Source organism: Ranitomeya variabilis, chromosome 2, assembly GCF_051348905.1.
Source record: "Ranitomeya variabilis isolate aRanVar5 chromosome 2, aRanVar5.hap1, whole genome shotgun sequence".
In the NCBI taxonomy this organism is placed as follows: Eukaryota; Metazoa; Chordata; class Amphibia; order Anura; family Dendrobatidae; genus Ranitomeya; species Ranitomeya variabilis.
Genome location: NC_135233.1, coordinates 600,000,759 through 600,016,556, shown reverse-complemented (window position 1 = coordinate 600,016,556; position 15,798 = coordinate 600,000,759). Strand labels below are relative to the sequence as shown.

The following is a 15,798-nucleotide window of genomic DNA, read 5'->3' as shown; positions in this document are numbered from 1 at the left end:
CGGCAAAATTTTGCAACATTATGCAAAATGTCAAATGATGAATTAGCTGAAAACATATACGGTAGATAACGAGAACCAAACCCATATTGTTGAGCAAAGCTAAAAAAAATGACCAAGACTGAAAAATAACTAGAGTTAAAGTGTCACAAATGCCATAATGAATTTGACGTCAACATAAAAATGCCTAAAAACCAAACTTTTACTTAAAAAACAAAAAAGTTTGGGGACAAAATCTGTTAGAAACTTTCAGGACTTTCTGATGTGCATGCAAAACCTGGCTCAGTGGTTACACAGGTCCCGTGCCCTACAACATTCTTGAGCTGTCGGACAGATGACCGCTGGCTCTTATGGCCGGCATCTATGTTACACTACACATGATGATGGAGAAAGCCCTGAACGGCCATACTTCCTCGTCGTTTTGTTGCTTCTGCTTTTTTTTTCTTGCCTCTATGGTTTTACTCTATCCCCCACCCCAAGCCTCGGTTTTCTGCACTACTGCATCCACTTCCTTCCTCGTGCTGCAAGCTTCATATCATCTCCCATCCCCATGATCAAATGGACTTGACATGACACAAGTAGAAATGGGACATATAGGTTGCAACATGAAGCACAAACGGTCATTGATTGTAAGTCCCAGGTCAGAACGCCAAGAACGTCAAGAATACGACAAGACGTCCGTGGTAGATTGTCAGCTCTTGTGAGAAATAGTGCAGCTTACCGCTGTTACATACCCGGTCAGGAACAGATAAACCTCCCAAAAAGACCTCTGTGATCTAGAATACACCCTATATAGTTACTTCTATACCTACCTGGGTGAATGTGCTCAATTCAGACTTGTATGTTGCTGTATATAAATGTTGGATCCTGTGTTATCTACTGTATATAGAAGTGTTATCAGTCATTGTACAGGAGGAGGAGGTGAGCTGTGACATCACCTATTGTGAATGGTGCATCCTGTGTTAGAGAGCTGTCACACAGACCGCTCTCCAGCGACCAACGATGCCGAGGTCCCCGGGTAACCAGGGTAAACATCGGGTTGCTAAGCGCAGGGCCGCGCTTAGTAACCCGATGTTTACCCTGGTTACCAGCGTAAAATGTAAAAAAACCAAACAGTACATACTTACATGCGTCCCCCGGCGTCCGCTTCCTGCCCTGACTGAGCGCCGGCAGTAGCAGGGCACAGCGGTGACGTCACCGCTGTGCTGTGCTTTCACTTTGCGGCGCTCAGTCAGTATGGGAAGCGGACGCCGGGGGATGCATGTAAGTATGTAGTGTTTGGTTTTTTTACATTTTACGCTGGTAACCAGGGTAAACATCGGGTTACTAAGCGCGGCCCTGCGCTTAGTAACCCGATGTTTACCCTGGTTACCAGTGTAAAATATCGCTGGTATCGTTGCTTTTGCTGTCAAACACAACGATACACGGCGATCGGACGACCAAATAAAGTTCTGAACTTTATTCAGCGACCAGCGACATCACAGCAGGATCCTGATCGCTGCTGCGTGTCAAACTAAACGATATCGCTAGCCAGGACGCTGCAACGTCACGGATCGCTTTCGTGTGAAGGTACCTTTACATACTGTATATAGAGGTGTTATCAGTCATTGTACAGGAGGAGGTGAGCTGTGACATCACCTATTGTGAATGGTGGATCCTGTTATCTACTGTATATAGAGGTGTTATCAGTCATTGTACAGGAGGAGGTGAGCTGTGACATCACCTATTGTGAATGGTGGATCCTGTGTTATCTACTGTATATAGAGGTGTTATCAGTCATTGTACAGGAGGAGGAGGTGAGCTGTGATATCACCTATTGTGAATGGTGGAACCTGTGTTATCTACTGTATATAGAGGTGTTATCAGTCATTGCACAGGAGGAGGAGGTGAGCTGTGACATCACCTATTGTGAATGGTGGCTCCTGTGTTATCTACTGTATATAGAGGTGTTATCAGTCATTGTACAGGAGGAGGTGAGCTGTGACATCACCTATTGTGAATGGTGGATCCTGTTATCTACTGTATATAGAGGTGTTATCAGTCATTGTACAGGAGGAGGTGAGCTGTGACATCACCTATTGTGAATGGTGGATCCTGTGTTATCTACTGTATATAGAGGTGTAATCAGTCATTGTACAGGAGGAGGAGGTGAGCTGTGATATCACCTATTGTGAATGGTGGATCCTGTGTTATCTACTGTATATAGAGGTGTTATCAGTCATTGCACAGGAGGAGGAGGTGAGCTGTGACATCACCTATTGTGAATCGTGGATCCTGTGTTTTCTCTCTATATATACCTGTTACCTTTCATTGTATTCCTGTCTTTGATGACAATGAACTGACTGTGGAGAAGTGATTTGTACAGAACAGGAAGTGTTGGACAATTATGAGGCTTAACAGATCGAGTGAAAACAGAAATATGTAGATTTTTTTTCTTTTAATATAACTAGTGACAAGAACCATTAAAAACACTAAAAATTCTTTAAAAAAGATTGCTAATATAACTTGATTTAAGACACTTTGCCTTAAAAGTGCAGAGCAGCATCTATAAAAAAAACATTCTGCATTCTGACAAAAGGAGGAAATTGGGTAATGGCCGTAATGTCAAGTTCATTATGTTGCAGCTGCTGCTGACTGCGCCTCTTACTGTCGTCTGCCAATCTTATAGAAAAAAAAGTGTAATTCTTGGAATCCATTTTACACTGAATACTAAAGCGATGTACTTACATAGTTTTGGGGTCTTGGCAGCATTTTTTTAAAGATTTTTTTTTTAAACTGAGAATGACTGTAAAGTGTGAGCACAGCCTAAAACTACACATGGGGTAGAGCTGTTCTGAATCGATCTAGAAAATGGTGGATATGATCCATATATTATCTACATAGCGGCCAACCATTGTTGTATTTCAGGCTAAGGGTCCATGCACTGTAAGGGCTCATTCACAAGTCTGATTTTTCAACGTAGGAGGAAAATGGAGCGATTATTCTGATCAGAGTATAATCGATAGGATTCTCTCGGATGATAGAATCTACTCTTGTTTGACCAAGACCTGCTGTTAGTCTGGGCATTGCAGTCTGTATAAGGACTGTGACATCCACTCATCTGAACCTTATCTGAAAATGCAAAAAGCTCAGTAGCCCTAACACTTCCCATAGCTGAGAGTTTGCTACAATTATATCCAAAAAGGAAATTACAACCCTTGATGAAGCATCGGCGAAAAGTGTCTGGTAGGTGGTAGGTGAGCCTGTATTATTCTCTGATTATATGTCTTATTTGCATGCATTTTTGCAGTATGTACCTGATTATTATCTGTGAGTCTCTTTGCAGTAGTATTGGCATCTTAACTTTCTATATCTGCTTTTTACTCTTATATATGACCATTCACTTGTAAAGCGCCATGGAATAAATGGCGCTATAACAATAAATAATAATAATAATAATAATAACACAGTTGTGCTCAAAAGTTTATATACCCCTGCAGAATTTTTGCTTTCTTGGCCTTTTTTCAGAGAACATGAATGATAACACGAAAACTTTTTCTCCACTCATGGTTAGTGGCTGGGTGAAGCCATTTATTGTCACACTACTGTGTTTACCAAAATGGGCAGAGATTAGTGGGTTGGCGCGGCATGACAGGTTTAGTATAATTTCCTACATAAAAAACAGTGGAATAAATGATTTCAGTCATGGCTGGAATATAATTCTGACTGGCGCATAGAATGGTGAAAGAAGTGAAAAATTCACAAAAATGTATTAAAAATGAATGAGAATAAATAATCCGAATGTATTATCAGTGATCAAAGTTATAGGCTTTTTTTACCTGTGTCCCTATGACAACACTTCCTTTTCTGGGCTTATTAATATTACTATAGGAGGGTAGTCAGGCTCCACAGTAACTAATGCTACAAGAGAAAACTAACACTGCTGTATCGTAGTCCCGCTAGGACTACATAGTGATTTTGGCCAATACCGAAGCTGCTACATATAAGTGAATGGGATCACGTTGCGACACATAAACAAGCTGCAAAAAAAATGAGACTCCGTTGCATTTTTTTGCATCTTGTTTTTTGCAGCAGTGTAGGTGTGCCAATGTCACCCCATTTACTCGGCACAGAGAAAACTCTGGTCTTGCGACTGTCAGAGCCCTAACCGTATGCTATTAGGAGACCCAGCTGACTGACAGCCCATATACCTGCCAGTGCAGGTCCCAAAAGTGTTGCCACAGCAAGCTAAAGGAAATCTGTCACCAGGTTTTTGCTACCTATCTGAGAGCAGCATGATGTAGGGCCAGAGACCCTGATTCCAGCGATGTATCACTCACTGGGCTGCCTGCTGTAGTTATGATAAAATCACAGATCTATCTGCTGCCGATCTAGCAGTTCTTTCAAAGCTTTCAGACCCCGCCCACAACACTGTACATAGCCAGAAAGCTGCCAATCAGTGGTGAGGGGCGTGGCTGGACTACCTGGCAGCAGGTTTACTAGTCCGCTAATGATAATCTCCTGCTGATAAAAGAGTGATTTTATCAAAACTACAGCAAGCAGCCCAGTGAGTGATACATCGCTGGAATCAGGGTCTCTGCCCTTATATTTTGTAAAAACTTGGTGACAGCTTCCTTTTGCTGTGTATTATAAAGGGATTCATCCTCTGTCATCATTTTGACCTTCGATCGGCTGGCGCACTGGCAGTTCGGGGCCCCATGACACAGTAATTTTCGCCATATTGACTGATAGAAATAAATATAACTAAATAGACAGTCGCGTGGGCAGAACAGGATGACTCAACGACCTATATTTACTACTGGTTTGTGACTTTAGGTGGAAATGCTGGCCGCGTGTCTTTTTCTTGATAAGTGAGTACATTGTCGTCTGACGTTTCATGGTCTTGCATTTTCACTCTACACGTTTTCGATCTTCTTTATTTCATCAATATGTTGCTGGTATCCCAACAGCTGTGTTCCTTCTTTGCTGTGATTTCTAAGAGGTTCCGAAGCAGCTGTGCTTTCCAGCAGGCTCCCATCCTACGCTCTGTGATCTGTACCCCAAAGGTGAATGTCATGCACGCTCCTTCCTGCACGCTCCTTCCTGCTCCCTGATAAGTATTTATACATACAGAAGTAAGCGCTAACATTGCTTGATGTCATTTCTAACCACATAGCTGTTTTAGGTCATGGCGGTGGCATCAGTGACGAAGTTGCACAACGGCACAGGACAAAACAGCTACATCTGGTTAGAAAGTTCTAGCTCCACTTTGAAGCTGATTTGTATTAACAAATACGTAACGGCTTATAGGGGTATTTGCATCACGGACCTCGCAATGGGTCCCATCTCACTCCTCCAGGAATGTATCGGTGGTCGTGCATGCGCTAATTTCTTCTTTCACTTGTATGTGAGTTCTTAAAATTACCGAGCACGCTCTGCTATAGATAATCACAAGCCAACCATGAGCTCCGCAGGAAGCACGCAGAGCAAATTACATAAGCTTAAGCCCACCATGAGCTCCGCAGGAAGCGCGCATACCAAATTACATAAACTTAAGCCCACCATGAGCTCCGCAGGAAGCGCGCATACCAAATTACATAAGCTGAAGCCCACCATGAGCTCCGCAGGAAAACAGTGCAAGAAGCGCACAGATCAAATTACATAATCACAAGCCCACCATGAGCTCCGCAGGAAGACAGTGCAAGGAGCGCACAGACCAAATTACATAATCACAAGCCCACCATGAGCTCCACAGGAAGACAATGCAAGGAGAGTGTACAGACCAAATTACATAAACACAAGCCCACCATGAGCTCCGCAGGAAGACAGTGCAAGGAGTGCTCAGACCAAATAACCTAATCTTAAGCCCACCATGAGCTCCGCAGGAAGACAGTGCAAGGAGCGCACAGACCAAATTACATAATCACAAGCTCACCATGAGCTCCGCAGGAAGACAATGCAAGGAGAGCGCACAGACCAAATTACATAATCACAAACCCACCATGAGCTCCGCAGGAAGACAGTGCAAGGAGCGCACAGACCAAATTACATAATCACAAGCCCACCATGAGCTCCGCAGGAAGACAATGCAAGGAGAGCGCACAGACCAAATTACATAATCACAAGCCCACCATGAGCTCCGCAGGAAGACAGTACAAGGAGCGCACAGACCAAATTACATAATCACAAGCCCACCATGAGCTCCGCAGGAAGACAATGCAAAGAGCGCACAGACCAAATTACATAATCACAAACCCACCATGAGTTCCGCAGGAAGACAATGCAAGGAGAGCGCACAGACCAAATTACATAATCACAAGCCCACCATGAGCTCCGCAGGAAGACAATGCAAGGAGAGCGTACAGACCAAATTACATAATCACAAGCCCACAGTGAGCTCCGCAGGAAGACAGTGCAAGGAACGCACAGACCAAATTACATAATCACAAGCCCACCATGAGCTCCGCAGGAAGACAATGCAAGGAGCGCACAGACCAAATTACATAATCACAAGCCCACCATGAGCTCCGCAGGAAGACAATGCAAGGAGCGCACAGACCAAATTACATAATCACAAGCCCACCATGAGCTCTGCAGGAAGACAATGAAAGGAGAGCATACAGACCAAATTACATAATCACAAGCCCACAGTGAGCTCTGCAGGAAGACAGTGCAAGGAGCGCACAGACCAAATTACATAAGATTAACATCATCTCCCTGTCTGTGCTGCCGACAACATGCTGTATGGGGACGGATGATCATATTACTGATTGTTTTATCCCCATACAGTTTGTTTTGGCTCGTGTGAATGAGACAATAAACCAGCGCCCATCTAATTTTATGCAGTGAGTCTGCGCTCATTTATGGGCAAAAATTAGCGCATACAACTGGTCCTTAAGGCTCTGACGTATGCCGCTGTATGCCGTGCGTATGCTTTATGTTCAGAGCATACCCTGAGAAAATATGAAGTCCTAACATGGCAAGGGCAAACGTCATCCATGGGCTCCAATGATAATATTAAGCATATATAGTACCACTTGTTTTTTGGGGTGTTTTTTTTGCAGTGGCAGACAGTAATGGAAAGTATAGCAGGTAACACTGGTATAATTTGATATACCTGTCTGGGGAATACCACGAAGAGAATTTTAATTGCTATTTGTTCCTCTTAGCCCTTGCTAGGAGACCTGTTTCTTTGTGCACCATTGTCATAAAAAATGTAAATTTTCCTGAAATTTTACCTCTTTTGCTTCCTTCAATGACATTTATCAACCCAGTAGGGCTGAAAGTTTACTAAAATGTGTTGCAGAATCTATACTTTTACAAATGGAAGTAACATCATGAAATTCTAGGTACATACGTAAAATAAGACTGCATATGGCAGACTATACGTTCTCGAGAGTGATGGGCCCTTCTGTGTGCCATTATTAGGCCTTCTGGTAAAGGTGATGGAACTTATCTGGTCCATAGGCTAATTTGATCATGAACTACAATGATTGGTCAACCCTTTTTACCAACTTGGAGGCTCTGTTGAAATATAAGAGTTGTTCCATCTGGACAATCCTTAGAATGAAGCCCATTAGGTTTCTGTCCTCAATGTGGCTACTGATTTGGCCAACAGTTTCTATGAAGAGCGACAGTGGCTTCATGCTTATGTTTCTCCTGGTGAAGTGTAGCGAAAGGTAGCACCTGTTGCTTGCCTGGTGTTTCACGGACTTTTATGTGTTTGCAGTAAGCGTATCTGCTGACAAACTCTCTCTCACTATACTAGAGTATTTGTCTGCCTTCAAGGCTCTACTGTTTCAAGGTACTGCCCGCTCATTCGGTTCTGCTATAATAAGGAGCCTGTTTACCAACATGGCTTTATCATTTCAAGTTGCTGTTCATACACAGCTCCACTTTACCAAAGTACCAAAGTGACTGTCTGCCTACATGGGTCAATTGTTTCAAGGTGCTGTTCACAGACAGGTTATCTCTACCAAGGTGACCATCTGCCTATATAGCTCGAATGTTTAAAGGTTCTGTTTGCATACCTATCTCTGCTGTACTACGGTGCCTTACCACATACACGGCTCTGCTGATTCAAGGTGCTGCCTGCATACTTCGCTTTGCTGTACCATGGCTCTGCATACATGACTTTACTGTTCCAAGGTGCTGTCCAAACACTCGGCTCTACTATACTAAGGAGCCTATCTACCAACATGGCTTGACGGTTTCAAGGTTTTGTTCACACACAGCTCTGCTATACCAAGGTGACCGGTCTACCTTCATAGCTCGAATGTTTCAATGTGCTGACCGCACACTCTTCTCTTCTGCATTAACGTGCCTGACAACATACATAGCTCTGCTGATTCAAAGTGCGTGTCCATACATCCAGCATATCAAGCTCCACTTGATATACTGCATATCCTGTTCCACCGTTTCACGTGCAGTCCAGGATATCCGTTCCATTCCATGCGTTGACTTGCTAATCCAGCTCTGCTATTCCACGTGCTGTCCGGTTGTCCTGTTCATCCAGTCCTATGGCTTAGCAAATCCCCTTCACCAGGTGAGCGATAACAGTGCTGATTTAGATGGGACATTATCCGCTTTCTTCTCTAATTTATAAGGGGGGATCCCAAAACCCATCTTTAAAATCCATAGGCCTCAATAGCGCAACCCCAACAAGACTTGATGGAAGAAAATTCCATGGTCTTTGAGGCGTTGTCTCTCAAAAATGGTAAGTTTTTGATCCTTGGAGACATTCAAGACAACCCAAATACTAAAACAAGTCTTGAAAAAGACGGACATGAAGCATATCCAAGCCGTTACCATTGTATCAGAGCCTTGGATGAAGATGTGAAGTGATCAATTGACATTGACCCAATTGTGGTCCAGCAATGTCCATTTGCTTTCTATAACTTATACCCTCCTACTATCATGGGAAAACTGGTTTGACATGCCTGAGCTGTGCTCATTTTAGGTGTTTTTTTCTGAATTTCTTTGACCCTTTTTACAAATGTCTTATAGGACAAGAATGTTCCTTACAGGAAGCAGAAGAGCGTTTTAGCTAATCGAGGCAGAACAGAAATTGTGTAAGGCCGAAGTATTGTGAAGTACCCAAGGCTGAATGTATGTATGTGCACGTGGTGTTTTCTCGATATCAGCGTACCCACTGGGTTTGTCCAGTAAAAGACGCTTCAGGAAGACGTTGGCATGTGCCTGAAAAAGACAGTGTGCACATACCCTACAAAATATTTTTCTTGGGGGGGGTAGCCATGCAAAAAAAAACACCTGCTTTTCACGGTTAAAGCTGGTTTATAGGTCCTGCAGTGGTTGGTACACTGACTTGCGTGTCCCATGAAGCTGGGCATTTTGGGCCTTTAGGCTCCTAAAAGTTAACTCTGGTAAGTGTTAGTGACTTGTTTTGACCTTTTGTACCTTTGGCTTATTTCTCCTACACCAACCATGCATCCAGTGATATCAGCTTATCTTTGGGGTCTCCAAGTACAAACAGGGTTGTCCTAGTGGCACAGAATAACACATCGCTCCCATCCTTGAGGTATGTGCACATGTTAATGGGATTGTCTGGGACTTTAACATTGATGGCTTATCCTTAGGCATAGGTCATCAATGTTTGATCGGTGGTGGTGCGACACCCACCGATCAGCTGTGCCCAGTTGTGGAGCTGCACAGCTCGAACAACTAAGGCTACTTTCACACTAGCGTTTTTTGCAATATGTCGCAATGTGTCGTTTTGGCGAAAAAACGCATCCTGCAAAGTTGTCTGCAGGATGTGTTTTTTCCCCATTGACTAACATTAGCGACGCATTGCCACACGTTGCAACCGTCGTGTGACGGATGCGTCGTGCTTTGGCGGACCGTCGGCACAAAAAAACGCTACATGTAACTTTTTTTGTGCGACGTGTCTGCTTTTTCCGACCGCGCATGCGCGGCCGGAACTCCGCCCCCACCTCCCTGCACCTCACAATGGGGCGGCGTATACAACGCTAGCGTCGGTAACCTCGGCCCGACGCTAGTGTGAAAGAAGCCTAAATAGTGGTTGCGGCCTGGGACTGAACATCCGGCCACTATTCAAATCTATAGGCGTTGGATATGCAGTACCCGGCCGCGACTGCTATGCTATTCCATCGATGGACCTGTGCCGTGCAGCTCCATAGCTGATCAATTCCGGCCACCACCATCACCAGAAACAGCTGAAAGAGGATCCTCCACCAGTCAGACATTGATGACTTATCCTGTGTTAAAGTCCCAGACAACTCCTTTAGTATTTGCAGCAGACATTTTTGCTCCAAAAATGTTTTTTTTTGGCAGGAAGGAAAAGCAGCTGAAAATAATTTTCCAATTAATTTGTAAGACTGAAAAATGCTGCAAAAAGCGCTGAATGAAATGACGTGCTCCGGATGTGAAACCGCGTCAAATCTGCAAGGAAAAATTAAGCCGCGTGTCCATGAGATTTCAGAAATCATATTCACTTTGCTGGGACAGTAAAACGCCGCCTTTTTTTCACGGCAAAATTGCAACCGTGTGAATAAGCCTTTACAATTCCCAAAAATATAAGACATGTTGAATTTTCAGTATCGATCCTATTGTTCCCAGGGGAGATAAGCCACTACTAATGATGTCTATCAATGGCTAACTCCCTTCTCCTTATTCAGAACACATGCATGCTCGCTCGAGCGGAGTGTGAATATGCATGACTGGGTTCGGGGGAAATGGATTGATTAGATGAGCTTTAATCATCCGGGGTTTTCAGGTTCAGTTTCTGAAGTCAACACTGCAGCCATTTCAGCTTTCATACAGGTTCCTAAAACCCACAGGGCCAAATCTGCCCAGTTATGAAGTGGTACCGAATCTAGTAACAGGTCACTTGATAATTGGGCAGAATTGCCTTTCAGAATGCTAGAATAGATAGGCGACAACTTGGTACCTATGTAGCAGCGTTGATGGTCACCCAGAGATCGTCAGTCAAATTCTTGATCGCCTAGTTTCCGCCTACACATCCATGCTTTCCTTTGGCTACATAACTAGGCAGATTTTTCCATTCGTTCTGAGACCAGAAAGTGGGAACTGTACTGGTAGTCAGGTCGGTTAAGTTATAGCAGCGAAAAGAAGTACATGTCTGTGAAAATCCGAACAAATTCCACCGCTTGTATCCCGTGTAGGTCATTTCCAGATCATTTCCAGTTTGCTGTGGGACGGAGTGGCGCAGTTACTTACTTGGGAGCCGTTTGTGCAGGTGTTCCTCCTGCCTGGTGTCATCTCTGTCCCAGAAGATCCGTCTTCTCTATTTCCTGTGCCCTCAGATCTCTTCTTTCTTATACCCCATTGTCCAGAGCGCTCGGAGAAAGAATGAAACTCACTACAGAAAAAGCTGGGAGACAAAGTTTCAGTAAAGTTTCTGCCTGCCCAGAGGCAGTGCACCGGCAATGGGGGAGTTGTGTGCAATACAAGGAAGTTTTCGAGCCGCAGTCATCCAGCCTCACTGTACCCAACAGCGTCCTTCCTGTTTTATCTATATACACATGTGTGGTGTGACGCAACTACTGAATATGTAATTACCTCTTAAAGGGGCAGTAACTTAATACTTCCTAGATATTTGCATATTTATATAGATACAGAATGTAGGAAGGCAAGTTTTTCATAACAGACTTTTTTGTTGTTATTTTGATGCATTATCTGCAGATGAATCTTCTGTGTTATCAAAGATCAATGAGTTAACTATATGCTCAAAAGACATAAAGTGTATACATGCATCAGCGATTACATTAAAACTAGGTTCCACAAAAAAAAAACTCTGATCTCATAAGGCATGGAGTCCGCAAGTCCTATGTAGGTGCCCACCATTACCTTTTTAATAATTTGCTGTACCTTATCTCTTCTGTATGTGGGACCACATGTGCTAGCTTTCCCTCTCTTAGGCACTGGTAACCCTGGGTGTCCTCCTAGTTGTCCATCCTTGGTCCACTTTTGATAGATACTAGCCATTGTATACCAGAAACACCCCTCAGGACCTGCTGTACAATAGGAACATCACAAAATATCCACCGTATACCGGGAATATGCCATCAGACCTGCCGTATACTGGGAACACTGAAGAAGGCCCACCATATATGGGGAATACCCCCACAACACCATCAGTATACCAAGAACATCGCACAAGACCTGCTGTATATCGGGAACACCCCAAAAGATCTGCCATATCCATTGAACACCCCATAAGACCCATTGTATGACTAAACGTCCCACAAGACATTCCATATATTAGTAGCAACCAACAATACCTGCTGTATACCAGCAACACCCCACAAAATCTGCCGTATTCCAGAAATACCCCACAAGACCTGCCATATTTCAAGAACTCTCCCACAAGACCTGCTGTATACCGAGAACACCCCAAATATCTGCCGTATTCCAGGAAGTCTGCCACAAGACCTGCCGTATATGTGAAACACCCCACAAGACCTTCTACGTACTGGAAATACCTCACAAGACTCAATGTATCACAGCCTACAAGACCCACTGTATACCAGCAACACCCCACAAGATCTGTTGTAAACGGGAACACTCCAATAACCTGCCGTATTCCAAGAATGTCCCCACAAAACCTGCGGTATAGGGGGAACACCCCACAAAACCTGCTGTATACAGGGAACGCTCCACAAGACCCGCCGTATATGGGAATATCCCCAAAAACTGCCGAATCCAAGGAACACCCCCATGAGATCTACCATATACCAGGAAAAAATCACAAGACCTGCCGTACATGGGAACACCCTCATAAACTGAACTGCCCTATCCCAGGATAACCCCTATGAGACCTGCCGTATACTGGGAACACCCCACAAGACCTGCCATATACCGGGAACACCCCACAAGACCTGCCATATACCGGGAACACCCCACAAGACCTGCCATATACCGGGAACACCCCACAAGACCTGCTATATATAACGGGAACACCCCACAAGACCTGCCATATACTGGGAGCAACCCACAAGACCTGCCGTATACCGGGAACACCCCACAAGACCTGCCATATACCGGGAACACCCCACAAGACCTGCTATATATAACGGGAACACCCCACAAGACCTGCCATATACTGGGAGCAACCCACAAGACCTGCCGTATACAGGGAACACCCCACAAGACCTGCTGTATACCGGGAACACCCCACAAGACCTGTCATATACTGGGAACACCCCACAAGACCTGCCGTATACCGGGAACACCCCACAAGACCTGCCGTATACCAGGAATACCCCACAAGACCTGCCGTATACCGGGAACACCCCACAAGACCTGCCGTATACCGGGAACACCCCACAAGACCTGCTGTATACCAGGAATACCCCACAAGACCTGCCGTATACCGGGAACACCCCACAAGACCTGCCATATATCGGGAACACTCCACAAGACCCACTGTGTGTCAGGAACACCCTGCAAGACCTGCTATATACGGGAAACACCCAAGACCTGTCATATACTGGGGAACTCCTATATGACTTGTCGTTTGCCAGGAACACTTCAGATCTGCCAAATACCCGGAACACCTCACAAGACCTTAGCGTTGTCCTGACCATGACGTCTAGCCATCCCAAATTTGGCCTGGTCAGTGTTGCTCAGGTGCTTATACTTGCCCATTTTTCTTCTTCCAATACATCATCTGCAAGATCTGACTGCTCCCTTGCTGATCACAAGATAATCCATGGTTCACTTCAATTTATGCGGAATCAGTCAGGGTCCAACCTGCAGCTAAGCCCCATTGAAATGGATCAATCTCAGCTCGGGATACCACTTTTATGGAAACACCGCTTTACCTGTGCAACAATAAAGGGACCTCAGCACTCCCGGAAGCGCTGTTCCCCTTTAGTATAGCTGCGCTAAATCCTTAATAGCCTTAAGGATGAGACATCAGTGTAATTAACTGGTAAACATGGTGTGCTGAAATTATTACCAGATTATAAGCAAATTGTCTCTTCAGAGAGGAAGAGGACTAGAACTCTAGTGCCACCTATTGGAAGTAGCAATCCTAACAGTCAATGTCGACCCTTTAATGAGCCTTGTCACATGACTTAGGATAATAGCCAAACCTGAATCTCAATTTGCAGACACTGTGTTTCTGGGTACTGCCCCTCATCAGTGCATAAGTCATGTGGCAAGGCTCATTAAAGGGTTGACATTGACTGTTAGGATTGCTCCTTCCAATAGGTGGCACTAGAGTTCTAGTCCTCTTCCTCTCTGCAGAGACAATTTGCATATTTCCCAGAGGAGCATTGCGGCTTTAAGTCTCCTCACCTCGACATGCTTATCATGTCACTCTTCGCAAGGAGAAACGATACTTCTTGGATACCAGATTATAAGAATTTCTGAATGTGGGATTAAAGGAACTGCACATTTATAACTTGGGCTAAGTTCACACTTCTGTTTGCACTTTCCATTTAAGGTACCTTCACAATAAGCGACGCTGCAGCGATATCGACAACGATGCCGATCGCTGCAGCGTCGCTGTGTGGTCGCTGGAGAGCTGTCACACAGACAGCTCTCCAGCGACCAACGATGCCAAAGTCCCCTGGTAACCAGGGTAAACATCGGGTTACTAAGCGCAGGGCCGCGCTTAGTAACCCGATGTTTACCCTTTTTACCAGTGTAAATGTAAAAAAAACCAAATGGTACATACTTACATTCCGGTGTCCGTAATGTCCCCCGGCGTCTGCTTCCTGCACTGACTGTGACTGCCGGCCATTAGGCACAGCACAGAGGTGACGTCACCGCTGTGCTCTGCTTTTACTTTACGGCCGGCACTCACAGTCAGTGCAGGAAGCAGACGGCGAGGGACGTGTGACAGACAGCAGAAGGTGAGTATGTACTGTTTGTTTTTTTTACTTTTACAATGGTAACCAGGGTAAATATCGGGTTACTAAGCGCGGCCCTGCGCTTAGTAACCCGATATTTACCCTGGTTACCATTGTAAAACATTGCTGGCATCGTTGCTTTTAGTGTCAAACACGACGATACACGCCGATCTGACGACCAAATAAAGTTCTGAACTTTCAGCAACGACCAGCGATATCACAGCAGGATCCAGATCGCTGCTGCGTGTCAAACACAACGATATCGCTATCCAGGACGCTGCAACGTCACGGATCGCTATCGTTATCGTTGCAAAGTCGTGTAGTGTGAAGGTACTGTGATATATGTGATGCAGTAACCCCTGTAACAGGTAGGGGGCGCTGCATGATCTCCGCAGTATGCGCTTGGATACGTGATGGTATAGAGAGAAAGTTTGGCAGGATTGTGAATGGCCAATATGTGTGTTGCAGAGGAGGTTACTCTGCACTGTCAATCTGAGTGTAAGTTGGTCTGCTGGGACCTGTAGTCCCTCAAGAGTTTGTGTTATGTGTATAGTTCTCATGGGAGATTGGCAGGGCTAGTCATGAGAGATGGGAGGGTCAGACTAGCCACACACACACTCCCACCCAGGGGAGTGGTTACCAGTATGTAACGTGACCAGGGTGTGGGTCAGTGTTCGTTGTGAGCTCCCTGTGTGTGGAGCTGAGAGGTGTGTCCGGTAGGTCCTGTGTGGTTCCTGTGTATGGACCTGACCGGTGAAGGTGCTGGACCGTCCTAGGAATGACTAGGGTCCTGTGAGCACCTGGAACCGAGGAACCTGATGTATGGATGGTGCTGGATTGTCCTAGGAATGACTAGGGTCCTGCAAGCACCTGAGATGGTCGGTGCTGGATTGTCCTAGGAATGACTAGGGTCCTGCAAGCACCTGAGATGGTCGGTGCTGGATTGTCCTAGGAATGACTAGGG

General features: G+C 45.1%; 1 protein-coding gene across 5 annotated transcripts in view; it reads right to left on the bottom strand.

The window, feature by feature from the left end:
* The window catches only part of PLCG2 (phospholipase C gamma 2), a 182,677-nt gene that overhangs the window by 134,329 nt on the left and 32,550 nt on the right, over window positions 1-15,798 (bottom strand). Inside the window, exon 1 of one of the 5 annotated variants that reach the window (XM_077288596.1) lies at window positions 11,194-11,457. The exons of 3 other annotated variants lie outside the window; for them this stretch is intronic. The gene's annotated coding sequence lies outside the window, so the exon portion shown is untranslated. Of the gene's footprint in view, window positions 1-11,193; window positions 11,458-15,798 lie in introns of those variants that run through there. One more of the 5 variants, XM_077288595.1, reaches the window with a different exon arrangement.